This window comes from Protopterus annectens, chromosome 4.part0 (genome assembly GCF_019279795.1).
Source record: "Protopterus annectens isolate FY-2018-M chromosome 4.part0, PAN1.0, whole genome shotgun sequence".
Taxonomy (NCBI): domain Eukaryota; kingdom Metazoa; phylum Chordata; order Ceratodontiformes; family Protopteridae; genus Protopterus; species Protopterus annectens.
The window spans coordinates 1,044,021,762-1,044,048,880 of NC_056733.1; the positions used below are offsets into that span (position 1 = coordinate 1,044,021,762).

A 27,119-nucleotide genomic window follows, 5' to 3' on the forward strand; every position below is an offset into this window, starting at 1 on the left:
TGCAAACATTAGCAAGTAGCACAATTATAATCAGTACAATTGCTGCTAGTGAAGGGCTCCTAATGCACACAGCAACTTCTCTATGTCACTATATCTATAGCTATGGACATGTCCAATAACAGAACATATCGGGAAGAATGTATCCATTACCAGTGTGAGCAGTTCATTCAAGGCCGTGCAATGGCATGCATAACACAGCTTACCAGTGGAAATCATAACATCACCTGAACATTTTCTTATTGGCTAGCATGATGCATGACAAGCATATGCAAAGCAAGCACATGTCATATATTCTAACATTTGAATGGAATCATGCCTGACAGTGCCTCATGCCACAATAACATAACTGAAATTTGACAAAATACAAGTTTGTAAACATCAACATAACATTATTATTGGGAAAGTACAGCTGTGTAAACTTACGGTAAATGTAGATGTTTGAGTGTATTCACTGTTGCAGTCATCACATTTGGGTTATCCCTGCCAGGGTACCCCTCGTCTGGCCCAAATACCAGAGGCTTAGTATTTCTGCATCGATTGTTGTCGCTTCAGGACTGACGTCAGGTCGTCAGTAGTATAAAGTAAGGCAGCCAACACCATTACATCAGTTTTTCTTGCCCTAACCTGTCAGGATCTCCCAAGTGGGAGCCAGGTTCTGGTGGAAGAACCCTGCCAGTAGAAAGTAAATATCAAAATGTCCCTTGTAAGGAAAGAGAAGAAAGAAGAGAGGGATGGAGGAAGGAAAACCAGGACTGCAACAGTGAATACACTCAAACATCTGCATTTATGGTAAGTGTACACAACTGTACTATGTTCTTCATGTTTCACTGTTGCAGTCATTACATTTGGGTTGATTTCCAAAGCTGAGGAAAAGGATGGAGGCAGTCAAGGAGACTAGGGGCTTGCTAGGATGCCCTACAAGACTGCAGAGGCAAACTCTGGTCTAGATTTGGAGAAGATAGGTAGGTGGTAATGTTTGGTAAAGGTGTGAACAGATGTCCAGGTGGCAGCCTCCAGGATGTCCCTGGTGGAGACTACTCTGAGAAAAGCTGCAGAGGTGGAGGCTGCTCTGTTGGAGTGAGTCCTGACCCCCTTGGGGTGAGGCTTTCCATGTTGCTTGTAGCAGAAATGGATGCAGTGTGCTATCCATTTGGAAATGGTTTGTTTTGGGGATGGCTTTGCCCTCTGACCCTGCAGCAAAGCTAACCAGCAATTGATCAGACTTTCTGAAGGATTTAGTCCTGTCTAGATATAATCTGAGCTGCCTGTGCACATATAGGGAGTGCAGGATCCTTTCCCCCTTGCTCTGTGGGTTAGAGAAAAAGGTGGGCAAATGAATGGATTGGATGAGAGCCACACTGGACACCACTTTGGGCATAAAGGATGGGTTAGTCCTGAGGGATACCCTGTCAGCATGGAAGATGATGAAGGGCTCCACAGCCATGAGAGCTTGCAGCTCAGACACCCTTCTGGCTGAAGTGATGGCCAGAAGGAAAGCTGTTTTCCAGGAGAGAAATTTTAGCTCTGCTGAAGATGCTGGTTTGAAGGGGGGGGGGGCAGGGTGAGCTTTTCCAACACAAAGTTAATTCTCAAGCTAAGGTTGGTGCTCTTCTGGGTGGTCTTAAGTTGCTAGACCCTCTTAGGAATTTTTTGATCAGAGTGTGTGAGAAAAGGGGCTGCTCAGTGGGGAAATGAGCAGAGACAGTAGAGGCATTAATTTTAACAGAGGAAAAAGAGAGGCCACTGTGTAGCAGGTCAGCTAAGTAATCCAGGATAAGAGGGAGGGAGGGCTGTGCCATATTGGCTCCCTTAGCCTGAATCCAGGTGCAGAACCTTTCCAATTTGTCAGCATAAGACTTTCTAGTGATAGGGCATCTGGCCTCACACATAATATCTATAATCTGTTTACTGAGGTTGGCAAATTGATCAGAGGTTAGGGAATAAGCCAAGCTGCCAAATTAAGGGTCTGCAATTGGGGATGCATGAATTCTCCTTCCCTCTGGGTCAGGATGGTTGGAATCTGAGTGAGATGCCATAGTGGCAGTGGGGACAGGCTGCTCAGCAGTGGGTACCAGTGCTGGCGAGGCCAGTCTGGAGCAATAAGAATTGTCCTTGGTTTTTCCTCCTTTATTTTGACCAGTACCCTGGGGATGAGAGGTAGTGGAGGAAAGGCATAGACTGATAGATTGACCCAGGGGAAGGCCAGGTCATCCACTTTCCAAGCCATGCAGTGATGCTCCCTGGTGCAGAACTTGCTGAGCTGATGGTTGGTGTGGGAGGCAAAGAGGTCAACCTTCAGGGTGCTCCATTTCTGAGTTATTAGGGTGAAGGTTCTTTTGTCGAGCTGCCACTCACGTGGGTCCAGAAAAGCTTAAGTGGTCTGACAGAGAGTTTAGAGAACCTGGCAGAAATTGTGTTAACAGGTGGAGTTGCATGGCAGTGGCTGTGTGCCAAAGGGTCATGGCCAGCCTGCATAGAGGGTAGGAGTGAGTCCCTCCCTGCTTGTTGATATACCACATCACAGTGGTGTTGTCTATTTTGATCAGTAGAGCCCCTGGGGAGAGAAGGGGCTTGAAAGCTGTCAATGCATGCTGGACAGCTATCATCTCTTTTTGGTTGATGTGCAGATGGATTTGCTGTGGGCTCCATTGGCCCTGTATGCACCTACCATCCAGGTGTGTACCCCTGGCATAGTCTGATGCATCTGTGGTGAGGATCTGGGTGGCGGGGGTGGTGAGAAAGGTAGTCCCTTGTTGTGGGAGCATGCTGTTGCCCACCAAAGAAAATCTTTTCTGAGGCAAGATTTCATGGGTATGAGAGTCTATAGGTCTTGAGAGTGTTGACACCGAAGGCTTTTTAGGTACCATTGAAGTTTCCTCATATGTAGTCTGGCATATGGAATGAGTAGAATGCAAGAAGCCATGAACCCCAGAGCTTGCAGGATTTTCCTTCCGGATAACTGGGGTCTGGTGGCTAGTTGAGAGAAGTAGACTGTTAGGAAAGTTTGCTTTTCTGGTGTAAGGAATGCCATCTGGGATGTTGTGTCCAGACTTGCTCACAGGAATATAATTCATTGGGTGGGTACCTGTTTGGACTTCATTTTGTTGATTGTGTATCCTAGGGCAGTTAGTAGAAACTTTACAAAGGCCAGGTGCTTGAGCAGCTTTTCCTTGCTGTCTACCTGAATTAGGCAGCCATCTAAGTATGGGTAAATCTGGATATTCCTTTGTCTCCAAAAGGCAATGGCCGGAGCCAGACATTTTGTGAAACTTCTGGGAGCAGTAGATAAGCCAAAGGGAAGTGCAGAGAACTGAAAGTGCAGAGATCCTGCCCTGAAACGGAGATGTTTCCTGCATGACTCCCTGATAGGAATGTGGAGGTAGGCCTCTTTTAAGTCTAGGATGGCTAGCCAAGCATCCTTGGAGAGCATGGGTAGCAGCTGCTGGAGGGTGACCATTATGAATTTTGGTATCACCAGGAAGGTGTTTAGAATGGATAGATCAAGGATGGGGTGCCTGGTGCCCTCTTTTCTGGGTACCAGAAAAAGTCTGGAGTAGAAACCTTGGCCTTTCTGTTTTGCAGGAACGTGCTCTATTGCCCTCATAGAGACCAGGGAAAGGACTTGCTTTTGCACCTCTGCCCACTGGTTTGTAGGTAGATCTGGGAACCCTTTTGGAGATGGAAGGGTGTGGAAAGAAAATTTGTATCCCTGGGACACTATGTTGAGAACCCAGTGGTCATTGGTAATGGTGGCCCAGGTGCTTGTGTAAAAGGAGATTTTTCCTCCTAGGGGTAAGTGAAGGTGGGCAGAGGGAGGGGGTGGGGAGGAGAGTCGTTGTGAGCTCCTACCATGAGGGGGTGGCTTAGAACTCCCTGTTTTTGAAGTGGAGGAAGTTCACTGTTTAGATATCTGCATTTTCTGTGGCTGCTGTCTGTGGGGTCTGCTTCCACGGGGTCTGGGCTGAACTGACCTGGTGGGTGCAGGAAAGGACCAGTGCTTGGAGGGGCAATGCCTGCTGAACCTGGGTGGCTAGACCTGTAAGAAATCCTTAACTGTCTGCATAGATTTTGCTTTTTCTTCCATCTTTTTTAAGACCTCTTCTGCCTTAGTGCCAAATAAGTTGTCTTTGTGCAAGGGGGCATCCAACAATTTAGATTTAACATGGTCTGGCAAGGGCTGTTCCTTAAGCCATGCATGCCTTCTAAGGACAGAACCGGTGACTGCTGCCCTGCAAGAAGCTTCTAGGGCATCAAAATCACAGTGCAAGGTGTGTTTAGTTACTTGACTTGCAGAATGCATTAACTATTGTAACTCTTTAGATTCTGCACAAGCAGGAAAGGAAGACATTTTTTGTTTGAGGAGTTCCAGGGTATGTTGCTGAAATTTTAGCATATGGAACTGAAAATTTAGTGCTCTGACAGCAACAGTAGGAGAGGTGTATACTTTTTTACCCCATCTGTCTAGTGCTCAGGAATCCCTATCTGAGGGAGTGGGATTCTTAGCAGAGGTTGCTTTAATTCCTTTAGGCCCTTGAGAAATTACCTCAGGGTCAGCAGTAGTATTTTTTAAAAGAAATGTGTGTGAGTCAGGGACTCTGTAATACCTGTCTGGTTTTCTGGGTGCAGGAGGAAGGGTGTCAGGAGTCAAACTGGATTCCATGAAAACATCCTCCACAACATCCAGGACTGGGGGAATGGCCAGGGGTCTGTGCTGTGGAAGATCTAAGAATTCCCTGAGTCTCTTTTTACACTGGGGGTAGTCCTGACATTTCCATTGGAAATGCTCCCTTAAGATATGAAGGGTTTTCCCAAAGGAAAAGTCCTGTGGGGGAGAGGCTGAAGGAATGGAGTCCTCTGCATCAGACTCCTCATAAGCAGAGGAGTTGCATGTCTTCATATTTAGATGCATCATAGTCATTTGACTCCTGTTCAGACAAAATTACAGGGAACAGATCTATTTTTCTTTTGGAAGGGGTAGCTTGGCTTTCCCTCATCAGCATGATAAGGTCTTCCACCATTTTAAGCATTGAGACTGAGGCAAGGAAGCAGGTGCCTGAGATAGGATCGTCGGTTTCTTGGGTGTGGTTCGTACCCTGGGCCTAAGAAATGTGGTAGTTTTTGACAGAACGGTAGATGCGAAAGAAGTCGTCGGTTTGTGTCAAGAATTGGTAGTGTGAAGGACTTCCTCTGAAGCCGGTTCCTGTTCAGCGGCTCCGGACCCATCCAAAGGAGAGACAATCGCAGGATCCTTAGTCGAAGAAGAGTTTTGCGGCATACCAGACTCAGAAAGGGTCTCAGTTGCGGCCTGCAAATCCACAGAAGTGGGTATCAGGGGCTGCAAAAGCACCTCACTAAGGACAGGAGAACTGAGGACTAGCTTAACGGAAGTGTCATCGGTAGGTTTGGACCCGTGTGGTCTGTCTCTATCTTTATCTTTACATTTTTTCGGAAGATCTGCTGTCGGATGGCTTACCAAAGCCATATCGGAATGCGAGCACTGTAAGTGAAAATATCTAGCTACAATAAGGGCCTGACCCTGTATAGTTCTGGCATTGAACAAAGCACAAAAGCAAGAGCGTGGGATATCGTGGTTTGGGCCTAAGCAAGTGACGCAGTAAGAATGAAAGTCTTGGTATGGTATTTGCTTTCCACAGGTGAGACAATTGTTAAGTTTCTCTGACATCGGTTAGTGCAAGAAAAAAAGATCCCCAATGGGGTACTTAGCTTTAGAAGACTTCAGTTTCAATTCGGAAGACGAAACTCAGGTAGCGGCCGACCGGCACTCTTGCGAACTGCTTCTGCTTCAGGCTTCGTGGCAAGAAAGTCTGATGTAATGGCATTGGCTGCCTTACTTTATACTACTGATGACCTGACATCAGTTCTGAAGTGACAGCAACCAACGCAGAAATACTAAGCCTCTGGTATTCGGGCCAGCCAAGGGCTACCCTGGCAGGGATAATCCAAATGTGATGACTGCAACAGTGAAACACGAAGAACATCTGCACTGTTTAATAATGCTGTCTGTCTCAGTAAACTGTCCAGCTGAGTGTCTGACAGCAGGTCATTATTTCCATTCTTTTTCCCTTGCAGTTATGTCTGTGTGTGAATGTAAATTGTACTCTCTGCATGTAATGAGTCATACGAACAGCCACCAAGTGGCATTGTTAATATGAAGACAAAGTGAGATGACAATATTGTGGAAATTAGGCAAGCTATTTGACAAACATCTAAGACAGGTGGCATGGTATTTGGCTGACCCCCACTTCAGTATAAGGAAATGTTCAGTCATAACCACAGCCATATCCTGTGACACATGAGAACCTAGCATATGTTGTACAAACAGTATTTTATGTGTACAACTGTATGCATGACCTATCTACAATTATTAGCAATCAGTAGCCTGCAAAATGCAAACATCTTGATGATGCTTGCTGATTATGAAATATTGCAAATAAATGCCAATCTGCACAAGTATTCACAAACACAGGATACTAGTACGTTGTAACAAAAACACTCAAGGTGTAGGCAGATGCAATACCAATGTTGAACTGAAGGGCATGCCACACAATCTGCAAACAGCAGTGTGAATACTGAGTCAGCAGACACCGATTCATTCTGTGAATAGGCATGCTGTGAACAACAGATCATTCACTTGGAAACATTCAAGCATACAAGTGTACCAACACATATACTATAAGCAGCAACCTAAATACTATACATTTGTATATAAACCATCTACCTCAACATATGTGTGACAGATCTACAAACCTGACTGTCATTTAGGTTGTGGCCTACATTTCAAAAGCTATCTTCAGAAAACATGGCTTGATGCTAAATGATATTTCAACATATTTGTATTTCAATCACACTTTTAAGCACAAGTTTAGTGTGATTATTGCACTTACCTTACTTATGCATGATGGGTATTCCAGCATTCTAAGCAACATACATGGTGATGTAAAATATGGGCTTGTAACAGGGATCAGATGTATTTTATTTAAAAAAACAGAAAAATTAAGCAACATACCTCTCTGTCTCCACTGATCCGCAAGCCTATACATCCACTCGCTGCACACTGCATGATTTTGTGCCCTTCGTCATCGCCTGAAAAAGAAAAGAGCAGCTATAAATGATGTCGCCCTTAAATAACAGGGAAATGATGTCACCGTTAAATAACAGGGAAATGATGTCGCCCTTAAATAACACATGAAATGATGTTGCCCTTAAATAACAGGGAAATGATGTCGCCCTTAAATAACAGGGAAATGATGTCGCCCTTAAATAACACATGAAATGATGTTGCCCTTAAATAACAGGGATATGCATTGCCTGATCAGGTTCTAAAAAGTTACTTTTGAAGAATCTTAGAGAATTGCTATATACAATATGCAATGCTACACACAAGCTTTTATGTCTTTGAACACAGGATGAAAGATATGAGATTCAAACCTGCAAAGCTAAGATATGTCCACACTCTAATCCTGCCATCTACCTGCCTAGCTAATCCATCTTGTCTGAGAAGGTGTGTTGTGAATGCAGTGAAAAGACTTGGGGTTACGAATGTGTAAGGGTGGGCTACTAATATAGATCACGGTTTAGGATTTCAAAAAAGGAACACATGCTGGGCATGTAGGTAAATACTACACAAGAATGAATTTGTCAGTACTGTGGTCATGATCAGTGACAGCAATGAAAAACGTTCATCCTTCAGACAGTGGGACAGTAGGACAGTGTCATGAATCATATAGCTTCTGTTAAAAGAAACATAAAAGCTGGTGCACATCAGGAGACCGTGAGGTATGTGGGAGGACTACATTTAAAGGTATTCTTTGGCAGAGTGCACAACACAAATCAAATGTATACATCACTGTACCCCCCTGTTCTGAATTTCAGCTGTATCTCTGACCATCTGATTCCCTCAAAAGATAAGGATAAGGTAGTTGTTGAAATGAATTTAATAATGAATGGCAAAACCATACTTGATAGCACTTTTGCAAATAATACCATATTTCATAAAACTTTTTGTCAGACATATAACAGTCTGTTCCAAGTTGTACACATAACCCTGTACTTAAATAGTTGTTGTTATAAAAATATTATGGATTAAAATGATATTTATTTATTTAACATCTGTTTACCAGGAAAGTCCGACTTGGAACTACGCCAAATTTCAGAGGCTCGGGGAGAAACACTCCACATACATCTCTTTTTAACATGGGAGGAAAACGGAGTAACCGGAGAAAACCTACACAAACACAGGCAGGACATGCAGACTCCACACAGAAGGCACCCCAGCCGAGAATCAAACTGGAAAACTTCTTGATGTGAGGCAACAAAGCTACTGCTACACCACTGCGCCATCCAATATCGATATTTATAGGAATTCGATAAATAACTAAGTTATTCATAACCATGCACAAAATAAATGTTAATATCAATAAGCAGTTATGTAGAGAAGAATATCCGATGATGTTTGAAATAAACAAAGATAACAATATAACGATATGGTTCCCCTGTGTGGACTTAAACCCACAGCATCCCAAAACACAGGCATGCTCATCAGTTTCCTTACAGGCCAAACTAACAGGCTCCACATATTTCTTTTTAACAAATAGGTACTGCCTGTGTTTATTCATATTCTGTTGATAATAGACGAATAGTGAAACGTCCAACATTTATTGGACATTATAGTCTCAAGAAATAACAGCTATCAATACATAACTGAAAACATATGTATAATCAGTTGGACAGGGATTTCTCTTTGCTTAAACAAATGGGACTGTAGTAAGAATGTTCACTTTATTAAAAGGAATGAAGTAAAGAAGTTAATTATGAGTTATTATTCAGACATATACAGCTAGAGAAGGTGATACTTTCATAGTATAACTGGTAACTACCAAATGCGTAGTCATCAGCTGCCTACACGCTATAGGCATCAGTGGTAAATGACCATAGTGGATGTGCAACATGGTGTCATTATATGTTTGAAAACAAACGTACATCTACAATGTTCAGTATTATGTATACTATAAGCATTACTAAATAAATTAATAACATGAGAATTAGACACTCCAGATGCAGTTAACCATTGACAACATCTCTATACAAATCATAGCTAGCTACTGGCCCCCAAATCTGACCCAAGATATCCAAACTGCCTATCTAGACCTCTTTGAATCTATCAAGATTCAACCCTTTACCCTGATCCTGAGGTTACTTTAACTACTCAAACATAGACTGGAAGAACTACTCATGCCAAAACACAAATGCCCAGAAATTCCTCAATTTTGTCAATGCAAATGCTTTGGAACAGTTAGTCGATACACCCACAAGATATGGTAATATCTTGGACTTGGTATTAACCAGCATGAGTAACCAGTGCAGCATCCCTGCAGTATCATCCTCCCTTGTAAGATCAGACCATAAAGCGGTCACATTCAAGGTCACCATCTCCCCCGACCCCCCTCTAGCTAGGATCCAACAAAAAACCTTTTCCAAAGCTGATTACACCTTCCTGAGGAATGGCATAAACAGCTTCACAGCCCCCCCCCCCAGGAACTGGAACAAGTATCCAAAACTATCCCAAATTACTTATCGAACATTTATATACATGCATGGAATTAGGAATACCCGACAGGACTAAATCATCCTCCGCAAGGAAGAGTAAACCTGTCAGGTGGACATCTTCAATAAATAAACTCTATAACAAAAGAAAACAATTGCTGTCCAGCACCAAGAAGGAGCAGGTGCCCAACTGGAAGCAATCTGTCCTTAGCCTGAACAAACAAATAAGAACACTAGTGAAATCCTCCAAAGCAAACTTAGAGTCAAAATTAGCCACATCTACTACAGACAATCATAAGGCCTTCTTCACATATGTCCAAAATATCAAAGGTAGCACCCAGATCTGTTCAGAACTGGTGGCCAAGGACACCATATATACAAATCCCGTAGATATAGCAAACTTGCTGGCTGACAGATTCAGTGAAAATTTCACCTCCCCCCTCCATTAGTAAATCAGGACATTCCCAGTACCTGCCCCTTTCCCCTTATATCTAGGGATCAGGTCATTGCTGCTCTCTCTCAAAGGCAAAAAATACAGTCTCCATGGGACCCGATAACATCCCAGGCTGCATCCTACATGAACACAGGCAGGAACTTGCAGCACCATTAGGCGCCCTATTCAACCAAAGCCTGAGTACCGGCTTTATCCCAGATGAGTGGAGGACAGCCACTGTCATCCCTTTACACAAAGATGGAGCATCCACCAATCTGGGAAATTATAGAACCATCAGCCTAACTAGCCTGATCTGAAAGGCCATGGAATGGATTATCATGTATCTCATTAACAAGGACATTGGCAACCTCCAAACACTCAATCCAACACAGTTTGGCTTCATCAAGGGGAAGTCATGTCTATTAAATTTGGCCGATTTTTTGAGACAGTCACCAAAGGAAGATAGTGCACACTGCCTAACTTGACCTGGCCAAAGCCTTTGACACTATTCCCCACTCAGGCATAATAGATAAACTCTCTCAACTAGGCATCAATCCATATGTTACCAGATGGGTAGCAAACTGGCTTACTGAAAGAACTCACATAGTCAAAATAGGGGAAGCCACCTCAAGCAGTAGACCTGTAACAAGTGGTGTACCCCAGGGTTCAGTTTTGGGGCCTCTGTTATTTGGAATATACTTTTCTGAGATACAGGCCAAAACCAATGGGCTATGGCTGACTAAGTTTTCAGATGACTGCAAGCTGGGTGCTGTCATCAATTCCCCTAGTGTGTAGACATCCTTCAAGAAGGTCTCACTCAGACAAATGACTGGTGCCAGAAACATGGCCTCAAGCTGAATACCAAAAAATGCATCATCGCCCCCTTTGGGGAGAGTGATGTCCCCACAAATTATCACATTAAAAAACAATGTCCTAAGGACGCAATCAGTCATGAGGGATTTGGGCACCCAGGTTGATAGCAACCTAACTTTTGACCACCATGTTGCTTCTGTTGTATGGAAAGCCTTCTACACAGCCCAACTCATAATAACAACCCTGTATTCTTCCCTTATAAGACCCATTATTGAGTACAATGCCCCTTTTGGCATATATCTCGCAAAGCACATGCAGCAGCAGGAGAGACCACAGAGGCACCTCACCAGGACAATCCAGGGCATCAAACATCTACCATACACAGATAGGCTAAAAACCCTATCCCTCTACTTAGTTTCATACAGACTCCTCAGAGGTGACCTCTGTCTGGCATATAAGGCGGTCACGGACCCCACCTTGATGGGACTGCTGCATATCCGCAAGTCAAGCTCCACTCGAGTAACCCGCATGCTTAGCCTCAACCTGGTCTGTGACATCAACAAGACTTGTTGGTGGGGCAGATTTGTGTCCCAGAGACGCAAATCTATGGAATAAACTCCCTCTTCATCAGAGTACATCTTTACCACTTTTTAAGTGCAACCTGGATAACTGGATGGGAAACAGAAAATATACCCCTGAGATTCCACCCATATCCCTGCTGGACAGGGGCATCAGGTGCTAATTTGTCTAAACATGGGCTACTCTTGTCTAGGCTTATAAGGGCCTCAGGGCCAATAGCCTAGTAACCTCCTATGATCCTATGACCTATGGTAAAGTGCCCTAAGCCGCCAGCACCCAGAACAACTTCAGCAGTGGGAAGCAGGGTTTAGGGAGACAGTGTCAGACATATACTGTAAGTATTCCCCCTATTATTCTATTACCTGCTGAATCAGTATAATCAGGTGTGCATACCTTATTTTACAGTGGCTGAGGAACATGACTTGAACATAGCAGGATGTTGCAGGAGCTGGGAGATACTCTCATGGCAGTAGGGTGTGTATGCCATGTGCGGCACCCTACAATGTAATTGCCACAGTATGTAAGCCGTATGTGTGCACTAATGTTTTCACCCTTCTTAAGGTCTAGTTGTAGTGCAGGTTGTGGAGTAGCAGTGATCACCTCAGTGTGAGCCCACTGATGTCACTGTTTCTGGGCCACCAGTGGTAATCAGGTCTACGTCTCAACAGAGAGATGAAGGACACCCTACTGAAGATGACCTGTGGATTGATTTGATTTCTGCATTAGTAACTGTATTTAGAGCACAACCTAGAGCTGTTTACTGAATTTCCTGTTTGCACTTATTTTTAAAATCGTTTTTTTCTCAAAACTTGCATTTTATCTGTCTTTGGCCTAGCACTCTTGTGTGGGGTCATTTACTGCACTGTTATAACTTGTTGATACTTGTTAACCTCTGCTATCTCTGAAAAAACAAAACAAATCTTGCTTTTTTCCCACTTTTCTGAGATTTAAAAAAGTTCAGTTACAGGCTTGCTGTTCTTGAACTGTTTGTAAGTTTCTGTGAGGCCATTTTTTGCTTGGGCTAAAGGAAATTCTCTCTGTTGATCAGTGGCAGTGAAAAACATTGAGCAGCCTGCCTGCCCCTGTGGGAGTGGTTACTGACTTGAAACTGTAGTTTTATTGGCCATTTTGGGTCAATTCCAAAACTCCTTCATCTTCCTCTCTTAAAACCTGGTTGCCTCATGGTTTTGGCATCTTTTCAGGCTTGTTGGCTGTTGGTGAAGCACCCACCAAGAGGAGAAAATGCTGAGAGAAGAAAGGAGCCACTTTTGAGACTTTAAGTATTTTTCCTCTGTTTATTTGCTAAGTTTTTCTGCATAGCCGCCTATTTTGAGCATTTCTGGCTTGTTAAATTGGATTTCTGCATTAGTAACTGTATTTAGAGCACAACCTAGTGCTGTTTACTGAATTTCCTGTTTGCACTTATTTTTAAAATCGTTTTTTTCTCAAAACTTGCATTTTATCTGTTTTTGGCCTAGCACTCTTGTGTGGGGTCATTTACTGCACTGTTATAACTTGTTGATACTTGTTAACCTCTGCTATCTCTGAAAAAGCAAAAACAAAAAAATCTTGCTTTTCCCACTTTTCTGAGATTTAAAAAAGTTCAGTTACAGGCTTGCTGTTCTTGAACTGTTTGTAAGTTTCTGTGAGGCCATTTTTTGCTTGGGCTAAAGGAAAGTCTCTCTGTTGATCAGTGGCAGTGAAAAACATTGAGCAGCATGCCTGCCCCTGTGGGAGTGGTTACTGACTTGAAACTGTAGTTTTATTGGCCATTTTGGGTCAATTCCAAAACTCCTTCATCTTCCTCTCTTAAAACCTGGTTGCCTCGTGGTTTTGGCATCTTTTCAGGCTTGTTGGCTGTTGGTGAAGCACCCACCAAGAGGAGAAAACGCTGAGAGAAGAAAGGAGCCACTTTTGAGACTTAAGTATTTTTTCTCTGTTTATTTGTTAAGTTTTTCTGCATAGCCGCCTATTTTGAGCATTTTCTGGCTTGTTAAATTTGATTTCTGCATTAGTAACTGTATTTAGAGCACAACCTAGAGCTGTTTACTGAATTTCCTGTTTGCACTTATTTTTAAAATCGTTTTTTTCTCAAAACTTGCATTTTATCTGCCTTTGGCCTAGCACTCTTGTGTGGGGTCATTTACTGCACTGTTATAACTTGTTGATATTTTTAACCTCTGCTATCTCTGAAAAAACAAAAAAACAAGAAATCTTGCTTTTTTCCCACTTCTCTGAGATTTAAGAAAGTTCAGTTACAGGCTTGCTGTTCTTGAACTGTTTGTAAGTTTCTGTGAGGCCATTTTTTGCTTGGGCTAAAGGAAAGTCTCTCTGTTGATCAGTGGCAGTGAAAAACATTGAGCAGCCTGCCTGCCCCTGTGGGAGTGGTTACTGACTTGAAACTGTAGTTTTATTGGCCATTTTGGGTCAATTCCAAAACTCCATCTTCTTCTCTTAAAACCTGGTTGCCTCGTGGGTTTGGCATCTTTTCAGGCTTGTTGGCTGTTGATGAAGCACCCACCAAGAGGAGAAAATGCTGAGAGAAGAAAGGAGCCACTTTTGAGACTTTAAGTATTTTTCCTCTGTTTATTTGCTAAGTTTTTCTGCATAGCCGCCTATTTTGAGCATTTTCTGGCTTGTTAAATTGGATTTCTGCATTAGTAACTGTATTTAGAGCACAACCTAGAGCTGTTTACTGAATTTCCTGTTTGCACTTATTTTTAAAATCGTTTTTTTCTCAAAACTTGCATTTTATCTGTCTTTGGCCTAGCACTCTTGTGTGGGGTCATTTACTGCACTGTTATAACTTGTTGATACTTGTTAACCTCTGCTATCTCTGAAAAACAAAAACAAAAAATCTTGCTTTTTTCCCACTTTTCTGAGATTTAAAAAAGTTCAGTTACAGGCTTGCTGTTCTTGAACTGTTTGTAAGTTTCTGTGAGGCCATTTTTTGCTTGGGCTAAAGGAAAGTCTCTCTGTTGATCAGTGGCAGTGAAAATCATTGAGCAGCCTGCCTGCCCCTGTGGGAGTGGTTACTGACTTGAAACTGTAGTTTTATTGGCCATTTTGGGTCAATTCCAAAAGTCTTTCATCTTCCTCTCTTAAAACCCTCTTTTGCGCGGTTTTGCGTGTTTTTGAGCATAGCGCAACAACGGGCAGCGCCGCCTAATTGCATTTAAACTATTCCTGGCTCCACAAAGTCTGCTCTATCTCTCAATTTAAACACAATATTCTCATTCTAAGGCCCTTCACTGGTCCAATTAAGTAATCCTACAAGTTAGCACTATTAAACCATAAGCACTACTTACTCTTATACTCTCTACGATTACCCTGTCCTCTATTGGTCCGTCTTAAATTCAGTTTCCCTGTTACTCTAACATGCCCAAAGGTCAGTCAATGGTTTCCTCTCCAGTCCAGCTGGTGAATCTGGGAATTTTGAGGCAATGTTACAACTGTCTCATGTACACGGACAACCCTCTCCTCCTCCAAACAGATTCAAATATATGTGAGAGATGCAACTATTTAGCCAAACTGGAGGCTGAGCTCTCTCATCTCAAAACTGGTGTAACCAGTCAGGAGGAGAAGGTAACCTCACACAACACAATTCCAGTATCACATAGTCCCACCACATCAGCGAACCAAACACATAAATGCACAAAAACATACTTGGAGGCTCTAAATAAAAATCTACCTAAGCAACAGAGACCTCCAAAGCAGACATCCAAGCAAACGCTACCTCAAAACAAAACACACACAACACATAACCCACAAAGTCAGTGTGCCAAGCAGCCACAGCCCTTAAGGCTGAATAACACACCTGATACTCTTGTTATAGGTGACTCTATTGTCAGACACACTGACGTCCCGCTCACCAGGCTGAATAAAGAGAAGGTCACGGTGAGCTGCCTGTCGGGTGCTAGGATCCGACACATAACGCAAGCACTCAGGTCACTCCAAAGCAAATACAAATATGACTCAGTCATTGTACATGATGGTGTGAATGACCTGAGACGTACCTCCCTGGACTACATGAAAAGAGACATAGAGGAGCTCTCTGATCATGTATGATGCCACAGTACAAAGACAAAATGATCGATTTTAACAATTGGCTAAAATTTTGGTGTCATTCAAAGGGGATCCAGTGTCTGTCAGCCTGGGATGACATGCTCGACAAGCCATGTTGCTTCGCTAGGGACGGCTTGCACCTGTCACCACTGGGCTTTCGGATATTGGCAAAGGCTCTTGCCACCCCCATAGTGCCTTTTTTAGGCAAGGCTCAAAAGTCAAACCCACCCCCATAGACAGCACAAGGAACAAGAAACTAAGGGTAATGCTGCTAAACGCCAGAAGTCTTAACCTCAAGATGCACGCACTCGAAGCTCTCCTCAGTATGGAGAACATCGATATCTGTGCAGTGACAGAAACCTGGTTCAAGGCTCCAGAGAGCACCCCAGCACTACCAGGCTATACCACGTATCATGCTTTTCGGCCCCAAAACCCGGACCGAACCACAAAGGGAGGGGGAGTTTCCATATTTATCAAGGATATCCACACCTCCAGGTTAGTGGCATTGCACGAAGTATCAGAGACCATCCATGTGCAACTAACAGTGGGCAAGACTGCTTTTCAGTTTATAGCATCCTACAGACCACCCTCTCAAAGTCAGGAATCCCATTCGGCCTTCCTGAAAACATTGGAGAACATGAAGATCTCTCCGAACACCATTATATTGGGCGACTTCAACTACCCAAACATTGACTGGGAGCACTACTCAAGCCCCAGCACCTTAGCCCAAAGATTCCTGGAAATTATAAACTCAAATGCTATGGAACAACTAGTCACCACTCCCACAAGAGGGGACAACATACTAGACCTGATCATTACCAACATGGGGACTCTATGCTCCACACCAGAAGTATATCCCTCATTGGTAAGATCAGACCATAAATTAATTTCACTGGATGTCCACATCCCGACCCCACCCCCAGCCCAGAAAACCACAGTGAAAAACTTCTCAAAAGCGAACTTCTCACTTCTCAAAACTGAAGTGGAATCCTTCAAGGCCCCAGGGCCAGTGGAAACTACAGCCCAAACTGCAGAATCCTATATAAAGGCATTCTACGGACATCTCCAGGAATGTATGGATCATGCTATCCCAAACAAAACCGAGACCCAATCATCCAAAGGCAGGCGTCCAGTCTGGTGGACCCCTGCCATAAATAAACTGTACAACAGAAGGAGGAAGCTACTACATGATAGAGCAAAATCCCTAATAGGGAAGGCATCTCTGATCAGTACTAGCAAAAAATTATGATCCCTCATAAAATCCTCCAAGGCCAGCTTCGAGAGAAAAATTGCACAGGACACCAAAGACAATCATAAGGCTTTTTTCAGTTATGTTAGAAACCTGGGATGCAACCCCCAGACTTGTTCTGAGTTGATTCTAAATGACAAAAAATACACTGAACCCACAGACATCGCCAATATCCTGGCAGACAGGTTCAGTGCAAATTTCTCCCTCCCCTCCCCCCCAAAAGAGCAAGTATCTATCCCGGCAGAGGGCTGCCTCCCAAACATTTCAGATGCTCAGGTGAAGGCTGCCCTCTCCAAAGCAAAAAACACTGCTTCCATGGGACCAGATGGCGTCCCAGGTTGTGTCCTGCATGAACTACAAGAGGAACTAATCCCTCAAATAAAACAGCTATACAATCTCAAGCCTCACTACAGGATATGTGCCCACAGAATGGCGTACAGCAACAGTGGTCCCACTCCACATAGGTGGAGCCTCTACGGACCCTGGAAACTATCGCCCCATAAGCCTGACTAGCTTAGTCTGCAAGGCTATGGAGAGGATCATCATGGGGCTCATAAACAAAGACATTGGGGACCTACAGACACTAGATCCTACCCAGTTCGGCTTTGTCAAGGGCAGATCCTGCCTTTTGAACCTGGTTGACTTCTTTGAAACAGTCACCAAAGCCATAGATGAAGGGAAGGTAGTGCACACAGCCTATCTGGACCTTGCAAAGGCATTTGACACAATACCCCACTCGGGCATCATAGATAAGCTATCCAGCTTAAATATAAACCCCTATGTCACAAGATGGGTCACAAACTGGCTCAAAGACAGAACCCACAGAGTGAGAGTTGCTGGAGCCATGTCAGACTCGAAACCGGTCACAAGTGTCATCCCGCAGGGTTCTGTCCTGGGACCACTCTTGTTCAGTATATACTTTTCCGAGGTACAGGCAAACGTGGGAGGACTATGGCTCACCAAGTTCGCAGACGACTGCAAACTGGGTGCCATAATCAACTCTCCAGCTGATACAAACATCCTTCAAAAAGGTCTCACAGAGACAGATAACTGGTGCCAGCGCCATGGTTTAAAGCTAAATGCCAAAAAATGTATAGTCATACCCTTTGGCAAAAACAATGTGCCCACAAATTACCACATAGGCGGAAACCCATTAAGTACAGAGAAAGTTATTAGGGACCTGGGGACCCAAGTTGATAGCAATCTCTCCTTTGAAAACCACATTGCCAAAGTGGTTAGAAAGACCTTCTACATAGCCCACCTCATCACGAAGGGTTTCACATCTAGATCAAGAGAGGAAATCGTGCCCCTTTATTCATCCCTCATCAGGCCCATCATAGAATACAATGCCCCTTTTGGGATGTACCTCACCCGACACCTGCAGCAATTGGAAAGACCCCACCAGTATCTCACCAAGAGGATCAAGGGTCTCAAACAGATGCCATATGCTGCTCGGTTAAAAAAACTCCAGCTCTACTCAGTTGCATACCGCCTACTTCGAGGCGATCTATACCTGACATACAAAGCTATGTCAAATCCAGAATTAATGGACATGCTCCACCTCAGTAAATCTAAATCCCTTAGAGCCACACGCTCGAGGGACTTGAACCTCAGCACAGAAATAAATAGAACTTGCTGGAGGGACAGGTTCATAACCCAGAGGCTCCCTTCGCTCTGGAATAGAATTCCAGTTCATGTGAGGCAGAGCACCTCACTGAATCTCTTCAAGAAGAATCTCGATAAGTGGATGGGGGATCGTAGGTTTGTCCCAGGGATTACTCCCGTGTCACTATTAGACAGAGGCAAAGTAAACTAAACCTTAAAAAGGGCACAGTATACTCAAATCAAGGGGTGGCGTAAGCCATACAGAATCGGGCTAGGCTTATAATTGCCCCAGGGCAGATAGCCTAGTATGAACCTATGAACCTATGAACCTATAATCATTGGAGGCCTCCATGAGCACATCACAGGAGAGGGGAGGGAAAGAGGCTCCTCTTCTGACAGTGGCCCAGAAGCAATTCCCATTATTCCATGGTGTCATTTGAAGAGGCTGTTGTTGCTGTAATTGAATTCATCCTCAAGTCTTGGTGAGTACCTTCATGAGGTGGACTCTGGTTTTTACAAAATCTCACCAAAATGACACTGATATATAGACTGTATTTTATGTAACATATATCATGGAAAGAAGTAGGTTAAAAAATAAAAAAGACAGATAAGTCCACAAGTCCTAGAACAAAAAAGTGTCCAATCCTGGTGTCGCTCATCTAGTCAGGGATACAATAGACGAGACATTGTTGGTTCTGCTCAAGCAGCTTTATTATGTACAAACACATCAGGATTGAGGGTTAATAACATTACCTTAGATAAACTTATAAACAAACTAGCTATTACATTCATACATGTTCACTCTCTGGCTGCATTCACAAAATGGTACTTAACCTAGCACGTGCTGACTATTTATACGTACATCTTGCTGCACTGTTTTATCCAAATGAGTCTTGACTTTATTCTGCATAGCTATCGAAACTTTTCTTGTTGGCCTGATCACTGGACTGACCTCCAGGTCTAACTTCATAGAATACACAACTGGAAGTTTGCCCAACTTGTCATCAAAAACATCACCATACTCTGAGAAAATAGCTTCAGTAAAATTGGAACTAGGGGTTGTGCTTATATGGAAGTAAATATTGTGGGAAGAAATAGCCAGGGAATTGTTATGGCTAGGCTTGTATAGGCCCTAGGGCTGATAGCCTAGTACCAACCTATGATGAACTTCTTTGGTAAAAGAAAGCAGATTCATTCTCAAACTGTCTCATAATGACAAGCTGTGACAGTTCTTCCCAAGTAACATGAAAGCACTTCTAAACCTTCAGTTTGAATTTCTTCACTTCCATAAGCAACAAGTTTCACACAACTAGTCATATTGAGTTGCTCATTAACTCTCACTTTAGCAAAAGTATCTGCTGACATAAGATTACACTTTGAACCACTGTCTACTTTGAGCTCGGTGGATTTACCATTGATCTAGACAGTAAAAACACTTAATTTTTTGTCAAGAAATTTACTGCATCAACTTTTTCACTAATTACTGATACACCATCTACATAGAAAGTAGACTGTTGCAATTCCACTTGATCAGCTTGCTTTTTTATGTGACCCTTCTTTATAACTGTGTGAGGTTTACTTTATTTGCAAAACTTTTGAAAATGGTTCCATTTTTCACACTTGCTGACCAAATGCTAAGTATTTCTCTCTTTTAGACGCATGATTTCCACCACAATTGCAACAGTTAACAATAAAGGTGGATTTGGGTTTTGCTGACTCACACCTGTACTGCATTTAGCATGCTCCTTTCTTAGAACTTGTTGGAAAACTATGTGATTTCCCTGTCTGACCAGCAGGGGCTGTGGCTGCCATGTGTTTAGGCCTGCTTTTGCTTGCCACTTGTTGCATACTGACTACATTTGCTCTGCAGCCTGCTGAAACCATACTCTTTTATCACTTGCAAGCATACTTGTGAGCCTTTCTGTAACTTCATGGATTTGGCAAATCTCAATAGCTTTACTCAATGTTAAATCACTGTCACAAAATAAGTACCACACACAAGCCTGTCCTTTATCAACTCATCTTTTAAAACACCAAGCCGACAGATTTTAGCTTTCTTTCTCAGGTCAGTTATATAAGCTGCAAAAGTTTCCCCTGGTTTCTGATCTCTTGTGTAAAACAAATGCCTCTCTAATGTAATATTTGTCTGGGAGTTACACATTTCCCTGAATTTATGCTTCAAACACTCAGGGTCTTCCCTTGATTCAGCCTGTACAACAACATGACAATTTTCACCTTCCCCCTCATATACTGCTGGTGCATACACAAATGGACGCTCTCTTTCAGTGGCCTCTAATCCAGCTAGGTTTAGCAAAATGAATGCCATGGTGCATGCATCTTTGTCAGAATAAGCTGCTTGTATAAAGATATTGTACTCTTGCTCAAATAGTCTCCAGTTCTCTGTAATATTCTGATCAAACACAAGTGGTGAGGGCTTTCAAAATCCATCTGCCATATTAACATACTTATTAACATATCAGTGAAGCCTTTTGCAAATATATACGAACATACAAACATACACATATGCCAGAAATTTATGCCAGTACTTGTAACTTTGCCCATTAGCACAACAAGCCTCAGAATAACTGAACTTTGTAAAATAAGTCTCTCAGGCACTGTAATACTCTTGAAATTACTGTACTGTAAGAAATTACCTCTTATCAGTGTAAGAAACATTTCAAAATAACTGCACTGTGCAAATGAACTAGATATAAGAAGCTCAGGGTAAGAAACATTTTGAAGTAATTGCACTTGCCAATAAACAGTACACGGCACACTGAAACTTCCCCAAAATGGCTGTACCTAGCTAAATAACACTTTACAGTGCAAGAACCACTCTGTAATGGTGGCACATTGCAAATAAACACACCCAGCAAAAGAAACTTTTTGAAATGGCTGTGTCTGACTGCACTTCACGGAATAGTTGCACTTGGCACACAAATAAACTCTTCGGAATAAATGTACAGCAATAAGCATGCACTGTAAGCACTTTACACACTTTAAAATACTTTGAATAACTGTAGTTATGCCCTGACTACAATACAAAGTAGTACTTATGCCAACACACAGCACTTTGCCAAAACAATGTAGTCGCCTTGCTTTATTTGTGCTTAATGTTTGCCCTTATTATATTCTTTTTGCTCATTTTACTCTAAACATGCCTGTTTTGCTTTAAATATGCACATTTTACTCTAAACATATTTGTTTTGATTTGAACATATTCTTTTTGCAACTCTGAGGTGATTTCTAATCTCTTATGTGCTTCTCTGATAATCGTTTTATCAAATATCTTAATCGTAAACATTTTGTGTCTCTCACTTGTTTAATAATGTAGTTTGTGCCCTCGTAATGCTCCGTTTTATCTTTTTTATAAAATAAATTGTCTGTGCAAGTTTTCATTACCTTTGGCTCTTTTCTGGCTCTTTTTCGTGCTTATTTCTCTTCGTTTACCTTCACTGTTATCTCTACACCTCGTAGCCCTGAATATCAGTCTCTGGAATCCTGGTTCAGACACCATGTCACTCGTCTAGTCAGGATACAATAGATGAGACTTCGTGGGTTCTGTTCAAACAGCTTTATTACATACAAATACATGAGTATTGAGGCTTAATAACTTTAACTTAGATAAACTTATAAACAAACTAACTATTACATTCATACATGTACACTCTATGGCTGCATTCACAAAATGGCACAGATGCTGGCATGTGCTGACTATTTATATGCACGTTCAGTCTTTGGAATGTTTCTTAAAGTCATAGCACATGTATTCATTCTACACCTGGTATGCACACTGGTGCCAAGACTGGAAAAAATGACGGTGTAGAATCCTCAAGACAGATAAACATTCCTACAAGGGGGTTAGGCCAGGCTCAGGGGGAGTATGCCCCCCTCCCGTTGCAGAAGGAAACAGTAGTCTACAAATAACACAAAAAACTGACAGGCTAAAAAAGGGCCATAAAGATGATAAAGTGGACTATTGAGAATAAGATACAAATTATGTACTGTTACTATTATTCAAGAAGCCCAGAATTTCTGGACAGAAGATATACAAAAATATTAAGAGAGAAATTAGAGGAAAGAAAAATACTTGCACAAGAAACACTGTCAAAAGCTTCAAATGTAAATTTGTGTTCATTAATACAACAGATTCATGAAGACAGTCAAGAGGAGAAGGTAAACACTTGTACCACACCACACTCATCACATAGTCCCTCAAAACCTACACCACCAAAACACACACATAGAAACACAAAACACACACCTACATTTGTGGAGGCTCTCAAATAAAATCTACCCAAGCAACAGGGACCTCCAAAGCAGAAACGCAAGCAACCTCCATCCCCCAACACAACCCAAATGACACATAGCCCACAAACTCAGTGTGCCACTCAACCGCAGCTCATAAGGCATAACAACGTACCCAACACTCTAGTCATAGGTGACTCTATAGTCAGGCACACTGATATTCCACTCACCAGGCTAAACAAGGAGAAAGTTACTGTCAGCTGCCTGTCAGGTGCCAGGATCTGCCACATAATGCATGCACTCAGGTCACTGCACAACAAGTACAAATATGACTCTAACATTGTACATGTTGGTGTGAATGACCTGAGACGTACCTCCCTGGACTACATGAAAAGAGACATGGAGAAGCTGTCTGATCTTGTATCCCAGGCAGGTATGACCCTAGCCCTGAGTAGCATCCTGCCATCACCCAGAATGATACCACAGTACAAGGGCAAAATGATTGACTTCAACAATTGGCTAAACATCTGGTATAATTCTAAGGGGATCCAGTATCTGTCTGCCTGGGATGGCATGATCGACAAACCACAATGCTTTGCCAGAGATGGCCTGCACCTGTCGCCCTTGGGATTCCGGATACTGGCTAAGGCTCTTGCCACCCTTATAGTGCCTTTTTTAGGCAAGATTCAAATGACAAATTCACCACCATAACAGGTATAAGCAAGCAAAATCTGAGGGTAATGCTACTTAATGCTAGAAGTCTAAACCTCAAAATGCACTCACTAGATGCACTCCTTAAAATGGAGAACATCGACATCTGTGCAGTGACAGAGACCTGATTCATGGCTCCAGAGAGCACCCTCTGCATTACCAGGCTATAATTCATACCACACCTTTCAGCCACCTAATCTGGACTGAAGCACTAAAGGCGGAGGCATGTCCATATTCATTAAGAATATCCACACTTCCAGGCTAGTTGCTCAGCATAATGCATCCGAGATTATCCAAGTGCAACTAACTCTGGGCAAGACCACAATCCAAATTGTAGCTTGCTACAGATCCCCCACCATGCCCCAGGATCCCCACTCCTCATTTCTTGATACACTGGAAAATATTAGGGTACAACCTAATACCCTAATAATGGGTAATTTAAACTACCCTACCATTAACTGGGAAAACTACTCATGTACCAACTCTTGTGCTCAACCTTTTTCTGGAATTCATAAATTCCAATGTCTTGGATCAACTTATCCACACCTCCACCAGGGGCAGCAATATCCTAGGCCTGGTCATTATCAACATGGGCAACCGGTGTTCCACACTAGAGGTCAATTCCTCGTTGGTCAGATCCGACTACAAGCAAATCACCCTAGACATCCACATCCCACCCCCACCCCCCATTAGGGAAACCACCATAAAAAATGTCTCCAAAGCCAACTTCACGCTTCTTAAGATAGAAGTGGGAAACTTCACAACATCCATGCTGACAGACAATAAAGGTACGACTGCTGAGTCCTATACCATTGCACTTTATAAGCACTTACACGAGTGCATGGATTGTGCAATCCCTAACAGAACCAAGATGCTATCCTCCAAAAAAAGGAAGCCAATCTGGTGGTCCCCTGCTACAAACAAACTCTACAACAGAAGAAAGGAACTCTTGCAAAAAAGAGTAAAATCCCATGATTGGAGGAACTCCCTGGTCAGCCTCAGTAAGAAGCTGAGATCCCTCATAAAATCCACCAAAGCTAGTTACGAAAAAAAAAATCGCCACTGATTCTAAAGACAACCACAAAGCATTCTATAGCTATGTCAAGAATCTCAATGGCAACACTCAGATCTGCTCTGAGTTACAGCACAATGGCACTAAATATACAGAACCAACTGATATTGCCAACATCCTGGCAGATAACTTTACCCCGCTCTCATCCCCTAAAGGGCCCATCTCTATACTGGACGAATGCAAAGTTCCTGTAATCATGGCTGCACAGGTAAAAAACACACTCTCCAAAGCCAAGAACACAGCATCCATGGGACCTGACAACATTCCAAGCTGCGTTCTACATGAACTACAGAATGAGCTGGCACCCCACCTAAGTACCATGTTCAATCATAGCCTCACCTCAGGCTTTGTGCTTACTGAATGGCACACAGCAACAGTTATCGCACTCCACAAAGGGGGAGCCACCACGCACCCCAGGAACTATCACCCCATTAGCCTGATGAGCCTGGTCTACAAGGCTATGGAACTTATCATCATGGAATTTATAAACAATGACATTGGTAATCTCCAAACTCTGGACCCTACCCAGTTCAGGTTTGTAAAAGGCAGATCATGTCTCCTAAACCTGATAGACTTCTTTGAAGCAGTCACCAAAGCCGTAGATGAGGGCAAGGTGGTTCACACAGCCTATCTAGACCTTGCCAAGGCTTTCGACACCATCCCCCACTCTGGAATTATAGATAAACTCACTAAACTAGGTATAAATCCCTATGTCACAAGATGGGTTACCAACTGGCTCACTGACAGAAACCACACTGTGAAAGTAGCAGACTCTAAATCCAACTTCAGACCAGTGACATGTGGAGTACCACAGGGTTCAGTCCTAGGTCCTCTACTGTTTGGTATCTACTTCTCTGAAGTACAGGTTAACACAGAAGGTCTTTGGCTAACAAAGTTCGCAGATGACTGCAAACTAGGAGCCATAGTCAAAACTCCTAACGATGTGGACATCCTACAAAAGGGCCTCACTGAGACAGATGCCTGGTATCAAAGCCATGGCCTCAAGCTCAATGCCAAAAAGTGCATTGTCATCCCTTTTGGTAAAAACTCTCTACCCATGAACTACTACATAGGCGGTAGTCTAATTAACACAGAACGTGTGATAAGAGACCTTGGGACACAGGTCGACAATAGTCTCTCCTTTGATAATCACATCATCACAATAGTCAGTAAATCCTTCTACGTGGCACACCTCATCACAAAAGGTTTCTCATCCAGGAAAAAAGAGGTCATTGTTCCCCTCTACTCATCAATCATTAGACCCATTATAAAGTACAATGTCCCTTTTGGTATGTACCTCACAAGACATCTACAGCAACTGGAAAGGCCACAGAAATACCTCACAAAGAGGATTACCGGCTTCACATAGATGCCCTACGCAGATCATTTAAAAAAACTCCAGCTTTACTCTGTCGCATATCGCCTACTCAGAGGTGATCTCTGCCTAATATACAAAGCTATGTCAAACCCAGAGCTGTTGGACATGTTCCACATAAAGAAATCCCAATCCCTCCTAGCTACACGCTCTAGGGACCTAATCCTTGTCACCACAATAAACAAAACATGCTGGAGGGATAGATTCCTGTCCCAGAGACTTCCCATACTTTGGAACAAACTACCTATCTATATCAAACAAAGCTCCTCATCAGCACTCTTCAAGACAAATCTTGATGACTGGATGGGAGATAGGAAATTCACCCCGGGGATCACTTCTGTGGCTCTGCTTGACAGTGGCACAGGAAAATAATTTTCTTTGGTGGCAAAAGCCAGGGTACCATTTAGCTAGGCTTATATAGGCCCTAGGGCCAATAGCCTAGTACCCACCTATGAACCTATGAAAAACATTATATAGACCAAGAAGCCTTCAGCCATTTGGAAAAAGAAGCAACTGAGGAAGTGTAAGAATATAAAGAACAAAATCTAGAGATGTTTGAAAGGTATGAAAAAGAAATATGGACATGGTAAAGAAAGAGAGATCTGATATGATGCAATACTTATGCAAAGGAGAAAGCCAAATTAATCATTACAAAAAAACAGCATCAAAGATATTTGAAGAGAAATACAGGCAAAGGCATCCAGATAGGAAAATGTTATAATACAAAAATAAGAAAACAAAGGGGAAGTAGAAAAGAGGAACAGTAATGGAGAAGTTAAAGAAACAGAAACTGAAGTGATGGATTGACTGCGAAGTGAAGGGTTTAGTGTAGCAAATGTAACTGATAACATCACAGTATGATAGAATAAAATTAAGGAGAAACCAGTGGAGCAGGAACCATCTGATCAGTTGCCATATGAAGATACTTTGCAGCATTCGGTAGGAAACCGTAACAAAAGTTAATTTGGAGTTGGACAGCAAGGGAAGGAACAAGAAACTGTGGCAACTGTGATGCAGTCAATGTTCTGGAGTGATAGGCCAGTGAGTTCCGATATGAAAGAGCAGCAGATAACACAGGATGAAGCTGAAGAAAATATGTTACAGGAAGATGCTCTGGAACTTTCTATGGAATACCGACAGGAAATGGAGAACAAATAACTTGCCCTCAGTTTAGAAGAAAATGATATAAGGGAAGAGTTGCTTGATTTAATAAAGATAGACATATTAAGATCAATGAAAGAAACAGACACAGAAAGTCAACAAAACCCAAGAAGTTAGAAGTTTGGTAAAACAAATGAATACAGTAATTAGAACTGTTCATAGAAATTCATGCAACATAACAGAAGTAAACAGTATATACATTAATAAATTAATAATAGATAAAGTCTTACCACAAAAACACAGG

General features: G+C 42.6%; 1 long non-coding RNA gene across 2 annotated transcripts in view; it reads right to left on the minus strand.

The window, feature by feature from the left end:
- Nucleotides 1–27,119, minus strand: part of LOC122799727 — a 311,843-nt gene that overhangs the window by 32,164 nt on the left and 252,560 nt on the right. For both annotated transcript variants that reach the window (XR_006364498.1, XR_006364499.1), the window contains exon 2: nt 7,028–7,104. This is a non-coding gene — a long non-coding RNA (uncharacterized LOC122799727). The remainder of the gene's footprint in view (nt 1–7,027; nt 7,105–27,119) is intronic.